Genomic DNA, 20,821 nt, shown 5'->3' on the forward strand with positions numbered 1-20,821 from the left:
TGCACACAAAGGTCAGCTCTCCCCTGCGCCGGCTTTCTCCATCTCACCCTTTCTCTCCCTCTGTCTCCCTGTATGAGTGGAATTTAATAGGGCGCTCTGATGTGAGCGAGATGTTTCATTAAAGAACATCAGACATCAAAGGTCTCTGCTGAGATGGAGTGGTATTTCAAGCTGAGCTCATTCTGCTCACAGACTGGATCTTGTTTCTTTTTTGATACCAGGAGGCAAATGCGAAGTGTCAGGGAGCAAAACGAGTATGGAAATCAGAGAGCGGTAACTAATCATTTTAATTCCGAAGCGCAGACGCGTTGCGCGGTGGAGCCGGGCGAATCGGATGCGGGGCCGGAATGGTCCAATGCAGAGCTGTCAGGAAGGCGTGTTGTAAATTGTTCACCTCTTGACGGCATGAAGGCAGCAGAGCAGCCGGACCGTGCAGACGTATGGCGTCACCCCCGGCCCTCCCGGTCGGACACAAATGACTTCACAGGCCAAACTCAACACCTGTTGATATTGTTAAGCGTGGGTGATACAAAAGCTATTTCGCATCTTTTGGAACCAGTATTTTTTCTGTGGAAACGGGTTCGCTTCCAAACCCACACAATCTTTATTATACAGGTAACTCGGATACAGTGCATCAGTCTGTTAGCATCAACCACTTGGTTCATATTAGTCTGCAAAGGTCATAAGGTCAAACCGAGGCGGGTTCAGGAGACGTCCCTGTAAAGGTCACCGCTGCCGCCCGCGTTCTCTTGAGCCACCGAGATTTAAATGTTACGTCCTGCGACCACTTCTCGCCCCCAAAGTGTGACTGCGCTAACCTGCCGCTATTAGCGCACGCTGAGTAGTAATGACAGGACGTCCTCCAAACGGTGGCGCCGCACTCTCTCTCTAAGGACCCGTACGACGGCGAAGACGCCAGGGATCCTCCAGCCTCGTCTCCACGGGAGCAACTCAAATTGTTTTGCCTGCGTCCTTTTTTTATTTCCCCCCCTCCCCTCTTCTCTTCTCATTTCTTGCGCCTTCCTTATTGATTTATTCTCCATCTGCTTGTCTGCAGCCCGTGGAGAGCCGCTATCTCATTCCCACATCCCACCTGAGACGCGAGGTGAGATGAAACACCCTCTGACTCGCGCTCGCGAAAAGGCAGCTGTCCTCAATTCACCGGCGCCCACGGAAAAGGCCTCCTAACCGGAGGCGACGGCTGTTGTCGTGTTCCTCGGACTCTCATTCACACCCTTCGCCTCTCTCACCTTCACACGCACAGTTCACTTTAACACTCACATCAACATGTCCTCTGTCTCCCTCACGTAAACATCGCTCCCATCCTCCCTCGTGAGCCTCTCTGGACCTTTATTTCTCACCCAGCTCGGTCCGTTCCTCCAACCGGGGCACCAAGTGCAATAGGAGGTTTGGGTAATAGTTGCACGACACCAATGATGACGGCAAAAGCAGAAAGTGTCTGCTGATTCGGTGGGCGGCTTGAGGAGCAATGAGGAGATGGAGGACGGAGCGAGCGCATACTGCAGGGGCGGCGGTCCCGAGAAAGCTGCCGTTCTGTTGCCCACTTCTATTTGTATTGATTGGAATGTGCTCCCCTGCGAGAGAGCTAGATCAATGAGGCCATAACAGTCCATCTTCTCAGTCAGGAGCCACTAGCAGCCTCTTATCTCCCACCCGTGCACCCCTTCACACACACACACACACACACACACACCACTAATGCACTCGGGCATGAACTAAGGTCAGAACCTCGGCGCTGAGACGTGTGATGTTTGTTTGCAACATGCACCTAATTACTTCACTGTGATGCTCAAATATACTGTATGTCTGATCATCTGCATTTCGATGTGAAGTCATTAAAAGCTCTAATAGAAACAAAACAGTGGGTCTTTGCCAAGGACATAATAAAGCGCGTTTGCTGTGAATACAGATGTGCCAAACTGATTATTGAACACGTGCAATCACAGCCCTTGGATTTGGGCTGAACTCGATTGATCTCTTTAAAAACGGGCCAGACTGAGCTGAACGGTGTGCAGCCGCTTCTTCCCGTTGCAGTGCTTCAACCTGAAAGCCAGCACTCGACCAGAGAGGCCCTCGAACGCACATTAATGCAGCAATTAGCACGGCTGCGCAGCCAGCGCGGTCCTGTTCTCCACGCGGCACGTCCATTTAACGCTCCGTGCACCGGGTCGTCCTTTACCGGCTGCTTCTGAGCAGGCCTCATGTTGAAACAGTCAGAGTCAGAACCAATTTGTTTCCCATTTCTGGTAAAGTGCTGTTAGTTACTGTTCAGAGTAAATTCATTTAAGGATGAATATTTATAAGGTCGGTTCATATTAATTGGCATCAAAGTGCTTCATCGATAAGACAACAAAAAGCAGGCAATTACTAACTAATGACTAGTGACTTTCTAATCATTAGGAAACTCCTGAGTCTGACAGGCCATCGCTTATAACACAAAAACGTCGCTTTGGGATAAACACACAAACGAGTTATTGCGAGACAATTTAATAATAATTCAAAAGCAGGGATGAGCTTTAACAGCGGTCAATACTGTACGTGCAGTAGTAATGTCAAATGATGATGAGCTTGTTTTTGAACGTTTGCATGTACTATAACACTTGGTAATGATAATATCCAAGTCCAAACGTCCCGCTCGTCTGTCGAGGTCCTAAAATTTGAAGTCACTGCTAATTAGCGCGTCCCGAGCTTGTTCCGCGTTTTTCCATTACGTCCCATGAAACGGAATCGCGCGGCGGTGGCGCTGATTGGATCAGCGCACCTTCCCCAGAACCAGCGCGTTACCCTGGAAATAACCAATTACACAGCGTTCATATGCAAGTATATACTGTACCTGAGAAGCACAAGGCGTCCCCACCTCGCTGGTGGGAACGAAGTGGAGCTGGCTCCATCGAGACAGCGAGTTCAGATGAGTAATGTTCTGTGTAGCATAGAAGACTTGTGTTTTAGCCCCGGAAGCCTCACCCCAGAACGGCCTCACCCCACAAGTGGCCTCACCCCAGGAGCCTCATCCCAGGAGCAGCCTCACCCCACAAGCGGCCTCACCCAAGAAGCCTCACCCCACAAGTGGCCTCACCCCAGAGCGGCCTCACCCCACAAGTGGCCTTACCCCACAAGTGACCTCAACCCAGAGTGGCCTCAACACAGAGTGGCCTCACCCCACAAGCGGCCTCACCCAAGAAGCCTCACCCCACAAGTGGCCTCACCCCAGGAGCGGCCTCACCCCACAAGTGGCCTTACCCCACAAGTGACCTCAACCCAGAGTGGCCTCAACACAGAGTGGCCTCACCCCACAAGCGGCCTCACCCAAGAAGCCTCACCCCACAAGTGGCCTCACCCCAGGAGCGGCCTCACCCCACAAGTGGCCTCACCCCACAAGTGGCCTCAACACAGAGTGGCCTCACCCCACAAGCGGCCCACCCAAGAAGCCTCACCCCACAAGCGGCCTCACCCAAGAAGCCTCACCCCACAAGTGGCCTCACCCCAGGAGCGGCCTCACCCCACAAGTGGCCTCACCCCACAAGTGGCCTCAACCCAGAGTGGCCTCAACACAGAGTGGCCTCACCCCACAAGCGGCCCACCCAAGAAGCCTCACCCCACAAGTGGCCTCACCCCAGGAGCGGCCTCACCCCACAAGTGGCCTCACCCCACAAGTGGCCTCACCCCACAAGAGACCTCACCCCACAAGTGGCCTCACCCCAGGAGCCTCATCCCAGGAGCAGCCTCACCCCACAAGCGGCCTCACCCAAGAAGCCTCACCCCACAAGTGGCCTCACCCAAGAAGCCTCACCCCACAAGTGGCCTCACCCCAGAGCGGCCTTACCCCACAAGTGACCTCACCCCACATGTGGCCTCACCCCACAAGTGGCCTCACCCAAGAAGCCTCACCCCACAAGTGACCTCAACCCAGAGTGGCCTCAACACAGAGTGGCCTCACCCCAGAGCGGCCTCACCCCAGAACAGCCTCACCCCACAAGTGGCCTCACCCCAGGAGCCTCATCCCAGGAGCAGCCTCACCCCACAAGCGGCCTCACCCAAGAAGCCTCACCCCACATGTGGCCTCACCCCACAAGTGGCCTCACCCCAGAGCGGCCTTACCCCACAAGTGACCTCACCCCACATGTGGCCTCACCCCACAAGTGGCCTCACCCAAGAAGCCTCACCCCACAAGTGACCTCAACCCAGAGTAGCCTCAACACACAGTGGCCTCACCCCACAAGCGGCCTCACCCAAGAAGCCTCACCCCACAAGTGGCCTCACCCCAGGAGCGGCCTCACCCCACAAGTGACCTCACCCCACAAGTGGCCTCAACCCAGAGTGGCCTCAACACAGAGTGGCCTCACCCCACACGCGGCCCACCCAAGAAGCCTCACCCCACAAGTGGCCTCACCGCAGGAGCGGCCTCACCCCACAAGTGGCCTCACCCCAGGAGCGGCCTCACCCAAGAAGCCTCACCCCACAAGTGGCCTCACCCAAGAAGCCTCACCCCACAAGTGGCCTCACCCCAGGAGCGGCCTCACCCAAGAAGCCTCACCCCACAAGTGGCCTCACCCCAGGAGCGGCCTCACCCAAGAAGCCTCACCCCACAAGTGGCCTCACCCCACAAGTGGCCTCACCCCACAAGCGGCCTCACCCAAGAAGCCTCACACCACAAGTGGCCTCACCCCACAAGTGGCCTCACCCCACAAGCGGCCTCACCCAAGAAGCCTCACACCACAAGTGGCCTCACCCCAGGAGCGGCCTCACCCCACAAGTGGCCTCACCCCACAAGTGGCCTCACCCCACAAGTGGCCTCAACCCAGAGTGGCCTCAACACAGAGTGGCCTCACCCCACAAGCGGCCTCACCCAAGAAGCCTCACCCCACAAGTGGCCTCACCCAAGAAGCCTCACCCCACAAGTGGCCTCACCCCAGGAGCGGCCTCACCCCAGGAGCGGCCTCACCCAAGAAGCCTCACCCCACAAGTGGCCTCACCCCAGGAGCGGCCTCACCCCACAAGTGGCCTCACCCCACAAGTGGCCTCACCCCACAAGAGACCTCACCCCACAAGTGGCCTCACCCCAGAGCGGCCTCACCCCACAAGCGGCCTCACCCAAGAAGCCTCACCCCAGAGCGGCCTCACCCAAGGAGTGGCCCACCCGACTCACGCTCACGCCTGAGGTTGGGTCATCTTTCCAGCAGGCCGCCTGCAGATGCTCTGTAGTGACAAGCCATTACTTCCGCCGGCGAGCGCGGATCTGCTCATTACTTGCTAATCGAGAGCAGGAGGAGCGTTTGTGCCGGCGCACGCCGCCCGAGTCGCTCACGCATGGGTGCTCGCAGCGAGCACGCCGGACTTTGTTGTTTTTCCACTAAGCACAGACGTTATCGTCGCTAATGGCGCTTGAAGTAATTACAGGCGCTGATGCTGCTCGCCCATAGTCGTCTGCAGCGAGGCTCAGCGTGGAGGCTCAGGCGCGTACGCTCCGCCGCCGCTAAACGACTCCATTAGCCAGACGGCGTCTGCTGGCGCGTCTTCAGGGGGGGTCAACGATGGCCTCGCTGGCTCCACACGGGGTCACGGGTCGGCGGGAGCGAACACACAAACAGAACTTCACCTGCACACACTGGGCAGAAGAACCGAACACCTCCATTAAGCGAAAGCAGCAGAAACGGAGCGATTACCTTTTGAGGAATTCAAACACTGATGCAATCCGGTGCAAACCTTCACTTTACATAGAGCAGCGTCAGCTTCCGCCTGAAGCCCCGGACTTCCAGGTCCAACATTTGCCTATTTGAGCTCAGGTTTTGGAAAAAATCAGCTAACTGCGTCCATTAGCTTCTTAATTTGATGCTGGACTTCTACAGACTCTGTTCATTTGAACGGTTGCTGTGTGTTGATAAGGAGCTGGGTGAGTAGGATGATGCGGAGGTGAAAATATAGGTTTTAAAAGCACACTTCATTATTCGTGAATATTAATATTTCCTGTGTCTTAACGGTCCCGCGCCGCGTGAAACCGCTTCCGTTTCCTCGCGAACCGTTTGACCTTCAAACCGGGCCGTGGCGGCGCTGACGTGCCTCCGTTGCTGCTTCCCTGTGTTCAGGCGAGCTGCAGCACGGTCCAATATTAATGCGCCTCAGCCTGTGACTGAAACAGGGAGGATTCCAGCAGATGCCTCCACTCTCCAGTCGCCCTCACGACCCAGAGCTTCACACTCCCTCGGGGGTATTTTAAGCCATTTCCCCCTGTCTCCTTCCTCCTCCTCCTTCCTCCTCTCCATTTACCCGATGCCGCACACTTGTTGTCTGTTTATGACTGTGGCTGATTGAGGAGCTGCTCCGGCGCCGGCCCGGCTCCAGGGGAGAACGCGGCAAACAAACACTGTCACCTTCTGAGAGGGGTTCAGCTGACACTGGGGGGAGGGGGGGTGAGTGTGTGTTCACACGCAGCCTTCTCCCCCCCGGGGGGAGACATCTTATCTCAGCAGCATCGGGGAGGATAAACCAGCCAATATGGCGGCGAAGGGCTGCTGAGGCCTTCTGATTTACTCACAGTGACAGAACCAGAGGCGTCCTGCTCCGCCGTTCTCTGGGACGTATGGAAATGTCTCCAGATACAAGAGGCCAACACTGTAGCACGTCACCACACTAACGGGCGCTTGCTGCTCGTGGCGGTGGATCAGCAGAACTGTGTCTGACGCTGTGGACCTGAGTGAGGCCTGTGATCTCTAACCGCGTTCACGCTGCAAACGGTCCCATCGACGCGAGATGCATCGATGGTTCTAGAAAGAAGGTCTGAGTCGGTGCAGCGTCAGGTCTTTGAACGTGTGGATCAGCGCCCACGCTGCTTCTACGACGGATGCGGTGCCTTCTCCAGCCGCCCGTTGGTTCCTCGCAGAACGTCACCTAAAGTTCTCTGTTCTCTCACCGACGCGCTCTGTGCAGAACGTGAGGAAGCGAGTGCTCACTGGCATTGGTTTGATGCTGCTCTCACACAAAGAAGGTCCTCCAGCGCCCCCTTCAGGATCTGCTCTGCATCCACTCCCTCTTCACCGGCTCGCGTTTCCTTCCTCCTCTCTCTCTCTCTCTCTCTCTCTCTCTCCCCCCTTTCTGTTTTTGTCGCATGACTCAGGAAAAGCCCAGAGTTATTGCCGTCGGGCGAGGCCATTAAGAAACGGCAAACAGACATGTCGGCTCTGCAAACACCGGTGCGCAGAGCTAACAGACAGAAATCATTACACTGTTCCACTCGCATCGCCGCCGTCCCACCGGGACCCGCCGACGCGCGCGCGCGCGCGCACGAAAACAGTAGCTGTAAACGCATGGAAATGCACGCTTACAGGTTGAAGGGAGCGCCTGCCAGCTGGGATTATTATTGCTGGAGAGGAGGGGAGGGGGGACAAGGTGAAGACGCACAGCAAGGAGGAAAAAAAGCTAAAACAAGCCAAGAGAGACCAACTTAAATCTCCACTTGTTTTGTACCTGGGGCCACAGAGTCGGCTCGCTCTGCAGCCTGGCTAATGGTGCGACGTCCACCGGCATATTTCACCGGACGCATTTACATCTGCCGCCGCTCTGACCTCGTCATCGCTCCCTCATTTGTCCCCTACGTGTGAGCAGCAAGGGTAATGACTGCATTGATCAGAGACGTCCCCGGTGGGTGGTCTCGTTCCGTCAAGGCTGAGAGGAAAGGAGACGAGGAGAGAGAGAGAGAGAGAGAGAGAGAGAGAGAGAGCGCGCAAAGGGCCGGAGCGGGAGGCCGCTGCGTCGCCGCCCGCCTCATCACATTAGCCAGTCGCATATCCATCTCGGCTGTCGCCCTTCCTGCCCCGCGCAGACCATCAAAAACTAATCTGGCGCCCTGTTTTTAATCGCCCATCGTGTCTCCGCTCCCGACTCCCTCCATCACGCCTCGCTCCCGCTCCAGCGTGTCATCTTTCGCGCGCACAGTCAACAGCCTGACCTTTTGGTACAGATTACCGGAGGGGGCGATCTTATCCCGAGCTCCAGTCCGCAACAACTAATGTTGGACACGTTTTCAAAGCAATGAAGTGGAACGCGGGCCAAAGACGCGCCGGATGCGCTCGTGCGCCGCTGAAACGAAGCGGGATCGATCCCGCGGTGACGGCGGGCTCTTATCGGGAGACGCCATTGTTCCTTCACCTTTTTAGAGGCGACGTTGCGCGTCTCGACACGAACAACGAGCCTTCGTCTTAAGGTAGAGTATGAAGTTGTATATGGAGGCTCTACTTCCATCACATCGCTCTTACCGCTGCAAGAAAAAACGGGCGCAACACTTTGAGGTCTGACAGCTCTGGAGTTCCATTAAGAATTCTTTTAAATTTACAGTGAGAGCAAAGCCGCCACAGCTTGGCGCCCACAGAAACAAGGCAATCACTCACCTCAGCCCCTCTGCACACACACACACACACACACACACACACACACACACACACACACACACACACACACACACACACACACACAGTGTTTATTTATAAGTATCCGTGCGCGCGCACAAGGCCGGGCGAGAGTGCAGATGATAGTCCTGATGATTTCTTGTTGCTGACAGTTGGTTTCTCCTCTACGTGCCGCGTGTGCGCGCGCGCGCGCGCGTGACGATCTGTCTTGTAAAAGGTTACGTCTGGTGTCAGCGCAAACAAGAGATGCAGGACGGAGCAACAAACCACCAGTCACTCTGGAGCGCGCCTCACCTCAGGGACGCGGGCGCATTAAGGGGAAGTGCGCACGCGTCAACACTATGATGAATCCACGCGCTGACAGAGAAACGCGTAGTTATGAAGGCTCGCGCGCACGAATGGAGACAGATCGCCTGCCTCCTCCGGGGATCACGCGCTCCCTCCTTCGCATCAGCCGCGTGTGTTGCGGTTGACGAACGGGACGTTTAGAGGAGCTTTGCCATATTGTGATGACGTTCAGAAACCTCGGGTGCTGTTGCTTTCCTCCTCCTCCTCCCTTTGCAGAGCACGACGCCGGCCACGGGTCATTAGGAGTCAGGGCATATGGCCCGGCGCCTGCAGGAGACGGAGGAGGAACTTCCTCTTATCGCCGCGCCGCTGTATTTGTAAGTCAGAGGCGGAGGGAAATAAGAAAAAGGCCCGACAGGGAGGGAAAAAGATAAAGGACGGCGCAGAAAGACGACGAACGAGCGAGATAATTGAGATGCGACAGGCAACAGTTTGCAGAACGAGATGAAACAAGTTGGCGCTTTCGGTGTTCGATCGCAGATAGACGCGAGACAAAAAAAGGCACAAAAAGCTCATAAATCTCCAGCTGTCTCATGAGCGCGTGGCGGAAGTCTCCCAGGCATGAATATTAAATAGCCTCTTGGAAACCAGACAGTGAAGCGGCGCCATAAGGACGTGACCGCCGTCACCAGCGAAGCCAAAGACGCTGCAGAGACTACAGCAGTACAGCGTGTGCGGCCTGAAGCTCCACCATGAGCACCAATAATGAGAACAACGGGGTTGTTTCCTAGGTTCATCTCATTTCTCATTGTGCGCAGTCAAACAGATAGCTTTTACGCACAGCAGGTAGACACACACACGGTGTCTCCCGTGCTTCTCCTCAGCCTCGGGTGTGACGCGGTGCGGGAAGCAACACAGAGGTGATGCAGGTGCGAGAACATCAAGGCGGTCTCACACCGAGACAATCAATACGTTCTCCTTTCAGTCTATTTCCTATGGGCGGCTCTGGGTAATGGCATTGTTCCAACGGCCCGGGAATAGGCTCAGGGTGATGTGATAGCAGAGAATGAAGCAGCGCTGCTGTGGGACTCACACTAATTGTTGCCTCTGCCTTAAAGGGAGCAGAGGAACAACAGGCAGCGGGGATGAGGCCACGGTGGCGAGCGGCCCGTCCATTCAGGAATATGAAACGAGTGTTTTCCATCAGCGTAACGAGGTGACGCTAAAGAAGATAAAATGTCGTTACAACTCTATTTTACCTTCATAACAAATTAATTGTCAAATAATTATAGAAAAGGTATTGTTGGGTAGATTAATATCACCTTTAATGAAAAGTCACTGTGTTTTGTTTTAGAATTTTTTTTATTAAAATTATGAACTGGATGGATGTTTGAAGCATCGCACCGTTGACTCCACATCAATAATAATAAAGACATTGAGTTGTGCCACGTTTTTGTGTTGTTTTCCAGATTGTTGAACATATTATGCAAAACAATAAAATAACAAAAACGATTGCAGCTATTTTTGTGATCAGCTGGTTACAGAAATAATCCTAATCATACTTTCCAGGTCATTTATTTATTGCTGACTTTGTAAGACAACAGTCAGTTGAATGTGGGTTTGGTGCTTATGGGTGAAACCTCCCACGCAGCGGCACCTTCGCACCTCCACCTGCAGTGAACTAATTAACGAAGCAGTGGCGTGCGCATGCGCGTCTAAGTCTTTAAATAGCATCCGACGCTCCTCTTGAAATTAGTTTGTCACCGTAATGCGACGTTAGCGTCACGGTCAAAGAGCCATTGAAGGTAAGTGTTTTTTTTTTCATAATTAAAGTCCAAACGATATTGCGTTAAACTTCAATCTTCTCCTTCATCACGCGTGGAGGAGCGTGGTGGAATCCAACAGGTGAAGCAGCGAAGCCTCCATTTGTGTCCAGGTGCGTCTCATCTACGTCCCACAGGTCCGACGCCTGTGAACAGTAGCGGAGAAGACACGCGATCACAGACAGCGCTGAGGGAACTTGTCTGGATGTGAAGGACTGAGTCCCGGACAAACCTGTACTGGAGAACGGAGGAACGTGGTACTTCGTTGTTGACACGTTCAATGAGCTTTGTCAAATATAGAACAGATCCCTCCGCGTGATGCAGTGACTGGCTGTTCTTAATATTTACTGTTCTCAGGCGTGAACAGCGCACGTGCAGGTGTAGACGCTAAGCGCGTCCATGAGCGCCTCGGTAGCGCGCTTTGGCTTTAATGCTGTCGATTGTTGTAATTATTTTATTATAGAAGTGTGTATTTTGAGAGGTTCATCAGGAGAAAAAACAAACCTTTACGTTTCTGGCTTAAACGGAAACAGATCTTTTCGCCTCCACGTGTCTCACCTTGCTCAAAGATACTCGATCAGTCTCTGTTTCTGGTCTGACTTCATCAAAGTCTAGATTTGGAAATAAAACATCATGTCTAAAAATGGGCACAAAGCAAGAGATTAGTGTCTAAAATGCTATAAAACTCCTTGACGTCTCTGCGTGTGAAGCGAGGCGTCCTCAGAGCCTGCACAGCTGTTCTCAATGATGGAGGCCTGGAACCAGAGGCTCTGACCTGACAACTGACCACCTCCTTTGGTCTGACCAAAGACTATGACTAACATAAAACCTAAAAAAATATTTGCAGGAGCAAATATCTATTTTTGTTGTACTGTTTTGATTTGTTATTCACTTCCAGTCTGTTTTTATCTGCTACATCGTCTTCTACTTTTTCTTTCTTCTTTGGTGGAGTTTTACGGCAGCTGGCATCCTTTAAGCAGCATTACTGCCATATACCACACTCCATCCTCTCACATCCTATTAACTATTCCCCTCATCTGTCAAAGAAGTATAGTATATATGTCTGTTAAAAATAAATGACTAGAAAAAAACACTTAACAATAAGTAAAAGTCTTACATGGATGATCCAGCAATCACTGAGGAAGGAGGATGTCAACCTCTTCCACCTTAGAGGAGAAACAAAAAAACCTAACTTGGCATGATGTGACCTGATGATCACTATGAAATAAACATCTAACAGAAGCTTCATCATCTGGACCACCTCCATTTTAAACAGTCCTATTATTTCATAACTGATTTTAGTTCCCCACACACAAAACATCAAACAATATATGAGGCGGATCCTGTATTTCCTTATCACTGACCTGTTCCCTGTTTCATATTCAATTAGATTTATCACCTTCTACCTCTTTCTTGGCTTTTCAGTATAAACCTATCTGCATCTATGGTTTTTCCCCTAATTTGTCTATCAAGTTCTTCAACCTCTAGGTTTCTACTAACATGTTCTACTAACATCACTCTCTTCTTTAAACCCTGCCCTTATTTTCTCCAGAACCCACTTCCCCTCATACTTAGTAGTAGTAGTAGTAGTGGTGACAGCGTCCGTCCTGAATACTATACTCTGAATCGGAAAGTGATAACTTCTGTCCTTGTCCACACTCCACATTACATGTTAATTAAAATCCCCACACTCCAAATAAAGTTATGTCTCCAACCTTTCCACCGTTATTCTCCCTCCTGGATTATAGTAATTAATAATACTAATAATACTTCCTTGCCCTCGTGTACTCTTTATCTTCTCCCTCTCCAATCTCTTTGTACAGGGCTCATTCCTTTACAAAGGGACCTGTGCAGTTCCAAAGGCTTCTGGAGCAGGATGGAGGAAGATGTAACATAAAGAAAAAGACAGAGAGAAGCAGTGATGGTTAGTGGTACAAAAAGGTAAAGGTAAAAACATATAATGACATCACACCATAAAGTACCATATAATACCGTACAACACAGTGTCATACAAAACTGTATCTGTACCATAATATGCAAAATGAACAATATCCTATTAAACTAAGTCATAACACATTAAACTGCCTCAACTATAAGTACGATGTGTGAGTCTGAACTGAACCCGTTTACATTGAGCTGGTCCTGATGGAGGTTTCTTCCTTTAAAAGAAGGGAGTTCTCAGGAGAATCATGAAACCTGTGCTCTGCCTCCATTGTTACACTAACCTCACTCTCTCTCACACCTGATGCCTCCTTATTTAAAGCTGTACATTTGTATCACATTTTAATTGACCTGCCCCTTTTTTATTAATTCCATAAGTTTCAGTACCTTTTTCAGTGCCTGTCATATTATGGACACCTGCGTTCTCCTGAAAGTGACGAGCGCAAACACAGCTCATGATCATGGATGAACATTGATTCTGTTTACAGTCTTACATATTTTATTATAGTAAAGGCTACATTAGATCAGTGGATCGCAAACACCCACTGCAATGACCATGCTCCTTGCTGTGACCTGATGCCACTTTAATAAGCACCGATTCCACATCAACTAGTTGCAGCTGTACATTGAACTGAGTCAGGGACGTTTCCAGCAAAGCTTCACGTCAACCGACACAAAATAATCTGTACAGGTTAAACAATTATCACAGGGTAGCAAATTTTCAGCAGAGATGAACAAACAGTGAATTAGTTAGTTTCAGGAAGCGCCCGCCTCCTCATGGTGCAACGTCATTGGGCTGTTATTTCAGTTTCAAGAGGATCCACGGAAAATGCTTCATCTGGATCTCAATTTATCTTTAAAGTTGCTCCGTCGCTCATTTGCTCATGCAGCGGCTCCACTTCAGCAGCGGAACGATTCAAATCTCACCTCATCCTACAGCGTCCGCGCATCGCGAGCCTCAACCTCCACCTGGAGCAGGAAATAAAAGTCAGCGTGGCACACGGGGGATGACGAGGGTGGAATTTCCACTCTGGTGCAGGTGAACCCAGCGGTTCATTAAAAGGAACGATCAAGTCAGCAGGAGCGCTGTGGTGAGGAGGGATGCTCGGGCAGGTGGGGGGGCTGTAACTTCCATCCATATGGTCAAACAGTTGGTCTGTCGGCTCTCAGAGACCCCCAAGCTTCAGCGAGCACGACCGTGATGTGGAGAGTGCGCGGCGCTGGACAGGTGCACCAGATGTCCACTTTCCACTCCTGTGGCCATTGTCACTAACATGCTCCAGCGTCGCGGGGAGGGAGTCGGGGCCAAATGGCCAACAGAGGAACCGGCCGATCTGCATCTGTCTGGCGAGTGACCCAGGTAAGCGCCTCGCACGGCGGCAACCTGAAAAGCCTTTCACAACATTTACAAAAGGCCAAGCAGGAGTCCAAGGCAAGAAATGAATGGTTTACATACCCAGGGTTCGAGTCCCCAAAGGTAAACAAAGCAACGTGGATTAAAAATATAAGCATCATTAACATTTGTTTTCCTGGTGCAGCGTGCGCTCGCTCGCTTCCCCGATCGTGACTAATAGCATCTTGACAGAGCACCCAGCTGGTATAGAAGCAGCATGGGGTGGTGCATCTGCTACCCGCGACCTCAGCCTGACCCTCTGAGGGAAGCTGACACGCACAGACCGCACACAGGGCGGCCGAGGGAGAGCGCTAACAGCCTGTGATCACACTGTAATTATGAGCTGTTTTCTAATTATGAACCACTTCAGCGGTTCCTCCTCGGCCGCTCGAACCTGCCTTTTTCCATTCGCTTCCCCGTGGACGGGCACAGAGGCCGGAGCGCTGGGAGTGAAGGGATACGACGGAGGGACCGGTCGACAGGAGGCGCAAAGAAAGTCACAGGCACGAGAGGAGCCGTCCTTCAGCCGCAGGGTTTTCCCACCGAGAAGGAGCGGCGGCGAGGTGCCAGTGAAACAGAATCATTACGCCGTTAACCTCCAATCCGTCTTCATTTGGCCGCGATGTAAGAAAGTATATCTGTAAAGAAGCCGCAGCTCCTCAAAGTTAACTGTGGAAGTGGGATGGAGTGAGTGGGACCTCGGAGCGCTCCCTCCCATCCCACAGGCCCGGGCCGGGGCCGCGGCCGGGAGCCAGGCAGCCTCTCTCTCCCACGCTCTCTCCCCTCTCCTGCGGATCTGTTGCCGGGCGCCGCAATGAGAGGTGACTTGTGGCCAATTGTGATTTATGTGGTGGTGGGCTCGGGTATGTGGGACATGGGCCGGTGGAGGGGAGAAGATGGATCCGAGGCGCGACCAAAGGAGACAATCTGATTACAGCCTTCTACCTCCTTTCATCTTCATCTTTAACACTCGCTGGTTCACTCTGCTCCTCTGCCCACGCCGCGTCGCCATGGTAACCTGGTGAGAAGCCAAGCAGCGGGGAGCGGTGACCTGATGCCCAGGGCAGCGATGGACACATGCTCATCCTCGCCACAATAAAAGTCTGAGTCAGTCTCTTTCTGTGTTAGAAGCACAAAGAAAGTAAAAACTCATCAAAATAAATCAATAAAACATCAATACAAATGCACAAAACAGAATTAAAAGGCTTCTTTCAAAGTTGAAGCAATTCTACGGTCTAAGAGACAAAAACTTAAACTTCTCTCAATATTCCTATTGCTTTGAGCAGCAATTAATCGGCAAGCTCACACAAACTGACGTCATGAACGTCACCTTTCTTGATCACAGTCATTATAATGGTTGTCAGGTTCAAGTTAGGCCTTGACGCATGCGCAAAGCAGACGTTTCTGACCCAAGCCGACCCTGAAAGGTGGCTCACTCGCCAGGCATGAGCGCGTGTCCGTGCAGTGCTCCGACACTGCCACCGTGTGGTCAAAGAGGACAATTGCACACGTTGGATTCCTGCACTGATCTTACTTTAACTCAGCCGCTATTGTTTGAAGCTGATGAAATGGGATCAAGTGTTATTCATGTGAAAAGATCATGATTCAGCTGTTTGAGGAAGGACGTGAAGTGGAAGCTGTAGAGGCCGTAGAGTCTGCCCATTTCAGCAGGATCCTTCTCAGAACACATATTTACATTGGCACAGACGAATGCTGACGACCTCACAGACCGTAATGATGAAGGTAAGCACTTCTAAGCGGAGCTGCCTGCTCTTCACTAAATCACAGCACGGACATAAATATGAGGAGGCTGATTGTTTCATCTCCTGCCCAGAGGGAGCAGTGAGACGTTGGTCTTTTTTCTGGATTACACCATTTATCACCATCGTCAGTGCCGTGTGTATTACAGAGCAGCGAAAACAGCTGACCACAGTCCTGACTAAGGCTTTGTTGAGACACAAAAGAGCAAAAGCCCTGCTCAAAAAAAGGTGCTGGGAGGAGCGCTTTTAACGTCGATAAATCATTAGCTCAAGGGGGTCGGAGGCACTACAGGAAAAATGAAGGTTACAAAGTGCTTCACAATCAAGAGATAAAGAACTGACAGCCGTGTGATGAATGGGACAGAATGAGTCGGATGAGTCTGTCTGAGACGCAGCAGGAAGAAACTGTTAAAGATGACGGTTCCGTCGCAAATGAACCCAATTTAGACCCCGGCTCCACTTAAGCGACGCTCCAATCCCTGGGTGAAAATTCGACAACAAACAACCCAGCAGTTTAATACTGAGCCAATCAATACAGCTCATCAAGTTGGGCAATGATATTAGACAGGGAGCATCATGGGACTCGTAGTCAGTGTAGCAAGAGCGGAACTTTTTTTGCTTTTGAAAGGAAACATGAGATTTGCATCTTTATAGCTTTTGGATTATTTAATAAGGGACAAGAAGCAGATGTTATTTTTAATGAGGTAATTAAACTTGTGTCACAGCAGAGGCAGATTATTCTTTAAAGGTTTTTTTATGACTTAAATCTTGCCTGGAGAGATTCTTAAAATTAATTTGGACTGTAATAGTTTAGTCGTGATCTGCTTTTTTGTCTTATTTTTGCAAAATAAGGCGAAAATCTTCACTTAGGTTTTAGCGTTTTATTTTGCATCAATATAAATATGTCTGGATGAATTTAGGTGGCTTTTATCTTTGCACAAGAAGAAAAAGATTCATTATACTTTTACTTTTTTAACTTCACTTTCTTTGGACGAGTAAACAGACAAACATGTAGGCCGACTACTAAACACTGAACTAAAATGTGACCCAGCAAATGTGCTCATTAGCCTGTGGCCTCAGCACAGGAACGCATCTCTGCCGTGAACTCCATTGTTTCAGCCTTCCTCCTCTGGATGTGACACGAATAACCGTGTCATCATTATACCTGCAGCTCTCCCACTCAAACGGCCGTGAGTAATTAGAGAGCAACACAGCACTTCACTACTTTCACCACCTGAAGTGAACAAGCCGCGTTCTGGAGACCAGCAGGAGAAGCAGCTAATTCTGGGCCTCGCATTAGGTCATTAGTGACAAATTAATTTCCTATTCAATTTCCTTTTTCTGGTCAAAAACAACCTCTTACTTTCATTTGTTGAAGCCTAAGAAAACCACAGCTAATTATCTTCTGTGGAGTGGCCAGCACCCTGAAGCATCAACGCTCCGGCCTTTGATGACCTAATAAATGTGACTGTGCTCCAAGAGGCGAAGGGCGCTTCATCCGTGAGAAAGACACAAGAACAACAATTAGAACCTGTCAAATGAGAGGAGCGACGCCAACAGCTCAGACGCACAAAGCGCCCATCGTGACGCTCTTCAGTTGTCTGCTAGATGCTTCTGTCCCTCATCTTAAACATCTGCCAGGCACACACACACACACACACACACACACACACACACACACACACACACACACACACACACACACACACACACACACACACACACACACACACACATCTCCTTCACTTCTCAGTCGTGCCAAATAAACATCATTAAAAGCAGGCGGCGGTTGCCCCCATGCGACGCCCTCCATGCGTGTCGGGGTAAACACCACAACTTCTCATTAGCATCCAAAGTCATCAAGTTACACTACACTTTAGGTGTGTGTTAAATAAAAAAACTGGCTTAAATATTCATGGGTGCCCTCCTTGGTGATGTGCACAGTCACCATTCCACCAGACTTTAAGACAAATCCTGACCAAAGCCTCGGATGTAACTAAAACTACAGAGGAATCAAACACATCAATACATGGAGACAGAGGTGTCAGGGAAACAGCGTGAGATGAAAGTCACCAGACAAAAGGGAAACATGGTTTAACATAACAGCCGAGCGGAGCAGAGCGGGGCCTCATTAAAGCGAATTCAGAGGCAGGTCGCAGCCAGAATTGGAAAGTGCAAACAAACCGCAGCAGATCGCTTCAAATATTACGGCCTGATTGTGTGAGACGCTAGCGTGTGCCCGGCTTATTTGATCCTGGGCGCATTTACAAGTCACGTCGCAGCACAAACTGCAGCTGGACGGCCGTTGGATCAAACGCTTTACGCATCCGCGGGGGCTGCAGGTAGCGGCGGCACAGGCCCAGCCTCCTGCACTCCCCCAGGGTTCATTATACAGTAAACAGCTGGAGGCCTCGGGGAAGGTCGGGAGCGTGTGTGTGTGTGTGTGTGTGTGTGTGTGTGTGTGTGTGTGTGATTCCTGAGGGAAGGTTTGGGACCTAACTGGCACCAGCATGTCAAATGCTCCCATGAACCAAGCAGAACCCCCCCCACCCCCGCGCATGAATGCAAATCCGTATTCTGACCCCTGACTGACTTTTAGCATCCCATCACTGCAGGCAGTGAGGATGGAGACGGGAGGGGTCGGATCGGGCGTGAGGCGAGTCCATTACAACGGCTGTCGTCTGGCTGCTACGCAACCTGAAATAACCGCACTTACAGTTACAGAGGCAACACACAACAAGCGCGTTTTTAAATATCCCAAAAGCGCCGGAAGGGGCTTTAAAATCTGTGCAGCAGCAGACCTCCTCCTGCTTAACCTCACACGCTCGATGGAGGAATAAACAGGAGCCGCGCTGCTTGTTAAATCCCTGCAACACGCATTCAACAGATGCGCCCGGACTTTCAAACACGCGCAAATGTAGATATTCATGAGCAGAACAACGATTTTCTCCAAGCTCTGGGTCCTTAATAAGTTCGGATGCGGAGGTCTCATTAATACTGGCCATTATGTGCTGACATAGAATTATCTCCTAATGAATGTAAATTAGCTTAATTAATGACCTCATTAACATAACTACTTAGGTTCAATATATCACAGAGATATGGTGGAGCATTAGGCAGCTCAAGTGCCTCTCCTTTATTATGCTTCCAAATAATTCACGCGGCCTTTTAATATTTCATGACACGTTCTCCTGTCGCAAATAAGATATGTATTTTACATTTTTAGGCTTTATCATACATTCTCTGTCTGCATGGGCTAATGTTAGTGTTTCTATTATCAGGGGCCAGGCGAGGATGGGGGGGAGTCAGACACCAGCTGGGCCGAGTGTCTTAGCCTCGAGTTGCATCAAACTTTGCTGAAGTAATAAGAAGACGTTATGTTTCCTGTTTCTTAGTGTTACTTCATAAGTTACATGGGATCAACGGAGGGAGCTGGGGGTCACTTTGCCTCACGCCCCAGGATTTAGAAAGTCTAGCTCCGGCCCTGCGCCGACGAACGGAGACGTTAGCTAACTTCTTATTACCCAGCGCGCGCGCGCGCGGAGGCGGTCGCTGCCGCCGTTAGTCGTCATCACCCACCGGAAGCTGCCGTGGTGCGTGTCAGCCTGCGGCGCTCGGCCCGCCTCGGCACGCGCGGCGCGTGCTGGAAGGGAACAATGCGCCCCCCGCCGCCGGAAATAGCTGCTTCCTCCCCGCGCGGGCGCGCCTCCACGTGCGGCTTTGTAGTCCTGACGGCGGAGCGCGGCGGGGCGGGGGTTCACTGGGAGGGTGAAGCTGACGGGATCTACATGAAAGACGCATCACCCGTAGAGACAAAGAGCTGCTGCTGCTGCTGTTTCAGGCGAGAATTCCATTACACGAGCATCACTGTAAAACGTTGATTGGTGTTGGGCTCCAGACAGCTGATATGTAGCTGTGTGCTGACTAGACAGCAAACATTCTTATATTCATGGTTTAGTTGCTTTAGTTTGCTTAATTCCTTCATTGTAAACTTCATTACACACACGCGCACAGTGTGAGCTTGGATTTATTTGCATATCATTTATAATAGTTGCCATTAACATCCATGATGATTGCTGTGGTGAGACAAGTAGACACACCGTGTTTGCAGACACTGTGTGTGTGTGTGTGTGTGTGTGTGTGTGTGTGTGTGTGTGTGTGTGTGTGTGTGTGTGTGTGAGTCATTACACTGGGTGCTGACAGCTGCTAGAGGGGAGAGCTATGGCCAGAACGGCCTGCTATCCTGTGGGGAAAGCATCATTTCAACATTTAGCTAATGACGGATGGCCGGGCAGCCCAACGCCCGTCCTCCGCTCCCCAGCACACGCTCACACGCAAAGACGGGGAGGTCACCTCGAGCCGTGTCCCACGAACACACACACGCATGCACACACACGAACACGCATGCATGCGCACGCACACACGCACACACACACGCACACACACGCATGCACACACACGAACACGTATGCATGCGCACGCACACACACACACACACACACACACACACACACGCATGCACACACACACACACACACACCGGCGGCGCTTTGTTAACAGGAACTTAGCCCATTAAATCCCCGCTAAGGTGAAGGTTTGCTGGAAATTAAATCCTGCCCACGAATTGTGTGTCGTCAGCTGCTCAAAGAGAGGAACCCACCAGCAGTGAGCGTGTATGAACAGCATTTACCTACACTGCTGCAGACCGTGTTCATCCTGCCATGCAAACGCTCCTCCCTGATGCCTGCGGCCTCTTCCAGCGCCAGGGACGCTTGGAGGGGACACGGCGACGAGCTGGAGCTGTTGTTGGAACCAGCGGAGGATCTGTGGGAAGTGCAGGGCGAGCGTTAGGACGAGGAGATGCAGACGAGCTGTCGAACCATGTCACGGCTCTGTCACGGCGTGCGCATGGTAAACGGTGCCACCGTCGCTGATGTCTCTTTTGGGCCGACTAAAAATACACCGAATCCATCAAGCGGAGCAGCGGGGAAGGCAGAACCCTCTGAATGACTCCGAGGTGTCATTTGCAGAGCGCCGCTTCAAACTCCCTTCAACTGTATGAAAGTTCGTGACACCCTTTTCTTTCTCTCCCTTTTGAAATGGAGCGTTTATGAACAAAGAGGAGAACGTGAGAGCTTCTGTGCGTGGCTGGAAGAATAGATTCACATCCACACATCAACAAAGAGCAGTCTTTTA

General features: G+C 51.3%; 2 long non-coding RNA genes across 3 annotated transcripts; one reads left to right on the plus strand and one right to left on the minus strand.

Moving 5' to 3' along the window:
• Positions 1 to 10,328: 10,328 nt before the first annotated feature.
• LOC129604527 (uncharacterized) lies at positions 10,329 to 11,567 on the plus strand. The gene is made up of 2 exons (XR_008695471.1): positions 10,329 to 10,513; positions 10,593 to 11,567. It is a non-coding gene; the product is annotated as an uncharacterized LOC129604527 (long non-coding RNA).
• On the minus strand, positions 11,009 to 20,498 carry LOC114863084 (uncharacterized). 2 transcript variants are annotated; one of them, XR_005898187.2, is made up of 3 exons: positions 20,316 to 20,498; positions 11,649 to 14,984; positions 11,009 to 11,142 (listed from the first exon to the last, which is right to left on the minus strand). It is a non-coding gene; the product is annotated as an uncharacterized LOC114863084 (long non-coding RNA). The 2 variants fall into 2 exon arrangements; XR_005898188.2 differs by lacking the exon at positions 20,316 to 20,498 and adding an exon at positions 19,205 to 19,427.
• Between the last annotated feature and the right edge of the window lie 323 nt (positions 20,499 to 20,821).

Source organism: Betta splendens, chromosome 9, assembly GCF_900634795.4.
Source record: "Betta splendens chromosome 9, fBetSpl5.4, whole genome shotgun sequence".
Lineage (NCBI taxonomy): Eukaryota > Metazoa > Chordata > Actinopteri > Anabantiformes > Osphronemidae > Betta > Betta splendens.